Source organism: Aptenodytes patagonicus, chromosome W, assembly GCF_965638725.1.
Source record: "Aptenodytes patagonicus chromosome W, bAptPat1.pri.cur, whole genome shotgun sequence".
Taxonomy (NCBI): Eukaryota; Metazoa; Chordata; class Aves; order Sphenisciformes; family Spheniscidae; genus Aptenodytes; species Aptenodytes patagonicus.
Window position 1 is genome coordinate 6,231,291 of NC_134981.1, and position 8,846 is coordinate 6,240,136.

The following is an 8,846-nucleotide window of genomic DNA, read 5'->3' on the forward strand; positions in this document are numbered from 1 at the left end:
ACATTGATTTGTAGGGCAAATAAACAGTATTCTAGCCTCAATTTTCCTTTTAGTAGCATGGGATAAAGCTTAACAACATCAATAGTAGCTACTAACTTTTGTTATGAATTACTATTTTCACCATTCTCCAGGGTTGTAATGCTGCTCTGGGGACTGCATTTTCCCTCAGATAAATCCCTCAGAACTGTATGACGCAATGGATATATATGGAGAAGAAAATAGCTGTGAACTACAAATAGGCATATAACAATAGAGAATTATCCCAGGCTAAAATCAGAAGTGATATTAAGCAGCAGTAAACGTTATAGATAAGTAAATCAGTGTGAAGAAAGTGCACATGAGTAAAATGTTGCCAGCAGAGGAAAGGAGGTAGAAGTTTGATACTTCTTCAGAACAAGCGAAAAACAGGTGTCGTTGGCCTCTGATACACATTTGTGTTGGTTGTTTTCCCCCTTATTCCCTCAATGAAAGCAATACCCCCTTATTTTAGCCTGCTTTGATTCACATCAGTTAATGGGCATTTGTTCTAACTTGAAGTTCACTATGTGTGATTGGTCTTGAATTTGCTTTGAACAAGGGCTGCAAGGGCTGAGCATTGCATTTCTTTATACGTGCAAAAGTTGCCTGAAGAACTGCCAAGGCTTTGCTGTTAGGAAGTGCTTGGGACAAGGCTGATGCTGTCAGGTCTGGACTGATACGGTGATATGAGGAAGCTCTGTTTGTCTCAGGTGTTCCGCTACTATCCAGGGAAAGCACTTTGCTTTCATTCCTGGTCAGGAGGACCAAAAAGGGGAGTTTTGATCTGGGGTATTGTCAGAACAAGAGGTTTGGTTTCTTGCTCTGCTCCAGGCTTTGTGAATAAGCACCTGAATTACTTATTATTTTTTCCTGTTTGTCAACCCTTGTTTTTGCTGCCCTGGTATGTCCTTTGCTTTGACTATATCTTCACACAAACAGACAACCTACCTCTGTTACTCCCTTAGCCCCCATTTCCAATAGCCCCAGTTTTGCTACATCCGTAGCCAAATTTGGAATTTCTGATACAGTTACCTAGGTAACCTTATCCTCACATGCTTTTACTGATACCTTTTCTTGGACACGGCTGGCACTGTAAAACTTGACTCCCGCAAAGATCTCCAGTGCTTCCCTTCAGTTGCCTGTGAAATTTAGCCATTTCTGACTATAGCCCCCCATTAATCACTTATGAAGTCCAGCCCTCCCTCACAATGCTATCTGCAACTTTTGTCAGCTTCTTACATTACTATTGGCCACGTTCAGCTATTTCTTACGTCATGTTCAGTAGTGTTCCTGTTAAGTTGGCTAAGCCTCAGGCCAAGGCATAGTCGCTGGCTGATTATTTGGCTGTGGTCCTAACATTAACTGGTATGCTCCTCATGTGTTCATATGCTTTTGTAGGATAGAAATGAAGGTTCAAGAATTAAGCCTGGATTTTTTGGTGTCCAAGATATCTGTGCTAAAAGACTAGCTAGTTTGTCTCACCTTTTAGTAAAAGGCGAAAGTTAGCCACCACCACATGGTATTTTAGCTCTGATCTAAATCATTAAGATCTCAAACGCTATGGCCCTCAGTCTAGTCCACAGGTACTGTCAGGGAACAGCAAGAGCCAGCTGCGCCCTTGGGTATGGGGATCTGAGCATGGTAACATGGTGTCGTGGTTTAATCTCAGTCAGCAACTAAGCACCACGCAGCTGCTCGCTCACTCCCCCCCACCCGGTGGGATGGGGGAGAGAATTGGAAGAGCACAAGTGAGAAAAAGTTGTGGGTTGAGATAAAAACAGTTTAATAATTGAAATAAAATAATAATAATAATATGATAATAATAATAATAATAATACACAAAACAAGTGATGCACAGTACAATTGCTCACCACCCACCAACCGATGCCCAGCCAGTCCCCGAGCAGAGGCCCCCCCCTGGCCAGCTTTCCCCAGTTTATGTACTGAGCATGACATCCCATGGTATGGAATGTCCCTGTGGCCAGTTTGGCTCTGCCCCCTCCCAGCTTCTTGTGCACCTCCAGCCTGCTCAGTCAGTAGAGCATGGGAAACTAAAAAGTCCTTGGCTAGTGTAAGCACTGCTCAGCAACAACTCAAACATCGGTGCGTTATCAACTTTGTTCTCATCCTAAATCCAAAACACTGTACCAGCTACTAGAAAGGAAATTAACTCTATCCCTGCCGAAACCAGGACACACGGTCAGCAGGGCAGGGCCCAGTCCCTGCAGTACTGAGCAAGGCGAGCCTGCAGAAGGCAGCTAGGGTCAGCCAGGAGTCTGTATGGGTGAGGGTCCTAGGTGAGGCTGGATAGGGCCATTAAGGCCTATTAGTGCCCTTAGGGCCCTGAGAGGTACCTCAAGAGGCATTTATGTAAAGCTACGGTATCTCGTAACACTTCATTTAAGTCTTGAATCTTTCCTAAGCCTGTCCCTGTTGAATTATATTTATTACTTTATTCCTAATCTGGATGAACTCTGTTACCTCACAGTTAATGCACAGATTATGAAAAAAATACATTACTTAGTGTAACATATTCAACAGTAAACTGGTATTTTCTCCCTGTCTCTCTAAAGCCAACATTACAAAGCCAGAGATACAAGTGATCCATCAATACTCAGTAGAAAATCCTAGTCCACAAAGCTGGAGCAGCTCTGAGATTTCACAAATGAAAGTTCCTCCATCTCTGATTAAAACTATAAAAATGCAATTAAGGTAAAAGCAAACTTGTGCCTAATCTCAGAATAAGACAGCTTGAAGTGACCAAATGACTGTCCCTTGAATAATGATATAAGAATATTCTTTATGGAGAGGCAGTATCTTGCACACCAGCTTTGTTGTGAGCAGAATGTTTTCATTGATATTTTTTAATATTCACATTCATGCAGGATAGAAAAATCTTGTCACATAGTATGCCTGATTTCTGGACCTGTCTTTGTCCTAAGGGGTTATGTTCCTTGCCCGTGGAGGTAAGCTTCACACAGCATTCTACTGGATGCAGTCTTCTGAGTGGAAAACAGTTGTTACCAAAATTATATGAAGCTCAGAAAATGTATTCTAGGGATTGAAATTTTACTGTGATTCTTTATTTCCCTGTTTAGAAGACCGGTATATTTTGTGGAAAGGAAACAGTTTTCATAGACCTTTCAGATGGAGAGTTATTTAGACCTAAATTGAAGTAGGGAAATTAGTTTTTTTTAATGTCTGCTACATTAATTGAATGGTTAAAGCATTTGAGTTGAAGCATGCTGGTTCAAGTTGTTAATCTGTCTGCCTCAGTTTCAGGTAAATATCCTATCTCTGAGATCACTGCGTACTTAGAGAGGCATCACTTTCCTACTCATGCTTTGTATGATACTCTGCTCTGGAAGTACTCAAAACTTTCCTAGAAATTTCCCAGGGAGCAGGAAGTTGGACCTAGGCCACCCAGAGCTCAGAAAAGTGCCTAAGGACATGATACAAGATTTTCTTACCCCCTTCTTTTAACCTAATAGTAATTAATATAAATTAGAAGACAAATGTCTTGATGCAGAAAAGTAATAGTCTGAAGATGCTCTGGGCTAAGAAAATAGTTCAATTCACACAAGTAAAAAAAAAACCAAACCAAAACAAAAAACCCCCACCAAAACCAGACCTTTCTTAGAGTAATTAGTTCAGAATGGAGACTAAAATCGGATTATGTTGAAGGTTGTTACTGCAGTCTTTAGAAACCAGAATAACAAAAGCAACAATATGGTCTTGGACTTTCTATTTCATAAAATTGAATACTTGATCTTCTAAAATTAGAGGTGGCATGAAGGGATTGTTATAAATGTCTAAGTGTACATTAGCAGGTGATATGTCTCCAGGCTCGAGAACAGTATTGACCCCAACTATCCTAGTATTTTATTCTTGGTTACATCTGGGTGCGTGCAGAATCCTCAGGGCAAAGAGCACAAGGAAATGGTGGGGACTTAACCCCAGTGTTCATACATGTGCAGTATGCAGGCATCTGATGGTCTCTGTTTTATTCTAACAATAACTGACTGTTTTCATAAAGGATGATGGGTCAATCTGCTCTCAGTGGGAAGAAGGTGTCAGTGTTATATACTTCTCAGAGTGATTGTAAAGCTCAATGAAAGAACACTTGCAAACCATATGTAGATGAGTATTGCTAAGAATTGTTATGAAATTCTATGATTCTATGAAAATGATCAAGTTGGAGCTTGTGTTTGCTTGGCGTTTTTTGCCCTCTCCATGGTAATTTGCAACACAGAAATGTAAGAGAGTTATGATACCCAGAGATAAAAAATATCTGCAGAAAGATTATACTGTCAGCCAGCATCAATTATTGCGATTAAAACCTGATGCAAAAATAATCCCCTTGATACCTTTGTTATATATACATGGCACTGCAAAATATAATTCATCCACAGGCACTTAACTGAGTTTGCCCTTTGCCTAAATCTACAATATATAGTACCTACATAAAGCAGACAATGCTTGATATGAATCCTCTCTGAAATATGGTCCATAAAATTGATACAAACCAGCAACAAAGTCAATGTAACTAAAATATTTACAGTAAGTCATTTAGGCCTATAATAGCAATTTCCTATTATTTTTTTCCTTGTACTTTTGTGTTAAATGCTAAAACTGGCCTATAGTAGTGAATGAATGAGAGAATTACGATACGGTATATAGCATTCATGTCACTTTTATTCTGTGCAATAAATTTAAATGAAATACACATTATCTGAATTGGTATCTGCTATCTGAGCTGAAAACAAACATGTTCTCCTATAATCTTCATGCTGCATTACCCCAATTGTGCTTCATACTTGCCATTTTTTCCTCCCTTGTGATTAAAAGGATCTAAAAATGGTATCTTGCGCACTCTCTTCCAGAACAACATTGATCAGCCTGAATTCCTAATTCCTGATTGCATCAGGGTACAGGAATTGCTCTAAACCCAAGAAAACTCGGTGGAAGGTAATTCCCTCTAAAGCAGCCATGTAGATGTCAGACTGTGAATGGGGCAGTTAACTTCTGCCCATTGCAACCAGCCCACTACAGTGTCTGATCTGGCATCTCGCCTGGCTGGGCAGATGTGCTGCTACCTGGGTTCATTTCCTGAACATACATAGGAAGAGTCATGCTCAGTCAGACCACACAGTCAGCTAGTTTAATAAATGGCAGAAGGTGAAGGGTCTGGAGAACAAGTCTTCTGAGGAGCGGCTGAGGGAACTGGGGTTGTTTAGCCTGGAGAAGAGGAGGCTGAGGGGAGACCTCATCGCTCTCTACAACTACCTGAAAGGAGGTTGTAGCGAGGTGGGGGTCGGTCTCTTCTCCCAAGTGGCAAGCGATAGGACGAGAGGAAATGGCCTCAAGTTGCGCCAGGGGAGGTTTAGATTGGACGTGAGGAAAAATTTCTTTACTGAAAGAGTGGTTAAACATTGGAAGAGGCTGCTCAGGGAAGTGGTTGAGTCCCCATCCCTGGAAGTATTTAAAAGATGTGTAGATGTGGCACTTAAGCACATGGCTTGGTGGTAGACTTGGCAGTGTTGGGTTGACGGTTGGACTCGATGATCTTAAAGGTCTTTTCTAACCTAAATGATTCTATGATTCTAAGGAAGTGGTTGTTTAGGAAAAAAAGAGACACGGGTTTTGAGATCAAACACTTCCAGTGGTATAAAGACACAGGTGCTACTGATGAAGTGGGTGTACTTCCTGCTACCAGGAAGTTTTCTTTAAGAAAATTTATAACACATGGTTCTCACTTACCTGGGTATCAGACAACTACATGACTTCACCAGTAAGGACTAGAAGGCATAAGCCAGGATGTCATGATGATGAAGATTAAGTATCTTCCCTGATAAATGGGACAGTGCAGTAATACAAGTAACAGGGAACATGTCCAGCACACATGCCGGAGGAGGCCCTGTGATGCATAGTCCATACCTTCTGCAGTGCTTTGGAGGTGATCTGTATTCAGAGATTTGCTGAACAGCTCTGAGTAAGACCAGAGAAGGGAAAAGATCTCTACTTAGCATTGTGCTGTGTGAGAGAGTGGGAAGCAGGACCCCCTTAAATGGGTTTTGCTTGAAAAGCTGGATTACACCAGAATCCATATATGGAGCTAGTTGAAACAAATAGTGATAAAACTGTCAGGAAAAAAACCAAAACAAAACAGAACAGTTTTTGGGAAACATAATTCATTCTACTGACATTTTCAGAAGTGGATTTTTTTTTTTTTTCTTTTTAAAATAATATTGTTGAAACTATTTGATTTGCCAGGATGAGAATCATCTGCTTGAGGAAGTATTGGTGTTTGACTCCAGCTTAATTGTTTTGATTCATTTAGTAAGGTTTTACAACATTTTAAATATTGTATTTGTATACCACAGTAAGTGGGAAATATACTTTGTCATTTTGACACTATATAAACAAATTGTTTCAACATTTCTGAATAAAATGACTTTTCTATCTATATGTCTTAGCAATGGTGCAGATGAAAAGAACTGAAAATTTGGATTGTTTTCTAGTTTTAAATGATAACAGTTTTGGAATACTGTTTTTTCTTGTAAAACAGAAGTTATATTTTCTGAACATCCTTATTGCTAGGAATTTGATTCTGCAACTTTAACATGCTTAAAGAAAGACAGATTAACCCCAGCCTATAGATGTGAATGAGCCTCAAGGAACTACTTAGTTTCCAGAGCTTTTCCAAGAGCATTTTTCCATATTAGAGCACTGTGGTCTAGAAGGGAAGAGAACAGCATCCAAATTAAAAGCCTTCTTATCTGTTGTCCTGTATGCAGTAAAAACAGGAATAGAGAATTTTTGGGTAAGCTTGAGCTTTTAAGGTGATTACAGCCCTGTCCTTTATAGACCACTCTTCTGATAGGTGTGTTTCCTAGGGACAACACAGAGATCTCTTGCAGAGTTCAGGGTTGGAACACTGCTATTTATTTGTGTCTTTGAACTCAAGCTTCTTTTGGTGTTGTGGTTAAGAAACCTATCTGTTCTTTTATCATCCCTTTAAGGGCAAAGGGGACTGAGACATAAAGTATTCTGCAAAATTTTCAGGGATTCCTGAACATAGGCTCTTGACTATTTGAAGCCCAGAGGCTTAACAAAGAGATGTTATGGTGTCCCTGTGTTCAGCCCTGCAACACGGTGATGAAATAGGACTTGGAGCCTCAGGGGAGGCAAGATAGGAGTTAACATGAAATTGTTACGCAACTTTCCTCCATATAATAGAGCAGTAATATACATACATTTCTAGCACTGTATCATGAATTAGATTAATAGAAGCCAGCAGAGCTATACCAGATGGATATCTGAAAATATAACTGCAAATTTTTCAGGTGCTCCTTTTGGATTGTCAGGAGTCTTCTACATTTTAGAGTTCAAAATGAAGGACTACTGTTTGTTTTCTCAGGTGTTGCACTTTAACAATATAGTGTATGCTATCAGCACAGTGCCAGAAAGAAACTAGGGTTATACTGTTGCTTCTGATAAAATACTGGACTCCCAAATTGCTGCATCAATGTTTTTGATTTTGATACAATATACAAAACTTTATACAAGGAGGAAAATGCAGACATTCTTGACCGCCAGAGTTATGGATTTGATAACATGAGCTGAACAGAGGAAAGGAAGTGCACTACAGAGCAAAATAAGCAACATAAACAATGGTTTATTTTGGTCTTTCTGTCTGGCAATTTAAAACTTTATTAACCCTCATTTGTTATAAGGCAGTATCATTGAAGTTTACCACAAATATATGGACACTGCTCTCCCTTAATATCATCAGAACAGATCCTTAGAAAGAATAATGCATTAGGCAACTGTGAGCCTGAAAGTTATTGGACATTAGAGACAGAATGTAGGAAACCTCTTATTTTTATGAACTTTTAAAGAGAAAGCATTCATGATCCTAATACACTTACTCACTCTCTGTAGCTCATTATCACTTAAACACAAGTACAATATTAAAATTAACTTATAAACATCTCAACTTATAGAATCATAGAATCATTAAGGTTGGAAAAGACCTCTAAGATCATTGAGTCCAACCCTCGACCCAACACCACCACCCACTAAACCATGTCCCTAAGTGCCTCATCTACTCGTCTTTTAAATACCTCCAGGGATGGGGACTCAACCACTGCCCTGGGCAGCCTCTTCCAATGTTTAACCACTCTTTCAGGAAAGACATTTTTTCTCATGTCCAATCTAAACCTCCCCTGGCACAACTTGAGGCCATTTCCTCTCGTCCTATGGCTTGTTACTTGGGAGAAGAGACCAACACCCACCTCGCTACAACCTCCTTTCAGGTAATTGTAGAGAGCGATGAGGTCTCCCCTCAGCCTCCTTTTCTCCAGGCTGAACAACCCCAGTTCCCTCAGCCGCTCCTCATAAGACTTGTTCTCCACACCCCTCACCAGCTTCATTGCCCTTCTCTGGACACGATCCAGCACCTCAACGTCCTTCTTGTAGTGAGGGGCCCAAAACTGAACACAGTATTCGAGGTGCGGCCTCACCAGTGCCGAGTGCAGGGGCACGATCACTTCCCTGCTGCTGCCGGCCACACTATTTCTGATACAGGCCAGGATGCCATTGGCCTTCTTGGCCGCCTGGGCACACTGCCGGCTCATGTTCAGCCGGCTGTCGACCAGCACCCCCAGGTCCTTTTCCCACAGGCAGCTTTCCAGCCACTCTTCCCCAAGCCTGTAGCGCTGCATGGGGTTGTTGTGGCTGAAGTGCAGGACCCGGCACTTGGCCTTGTTGAATCTCATCCAGTTGGCCTGGGCCCATTGATGTGGCCTGTCCAGGTCCCTCTGCAG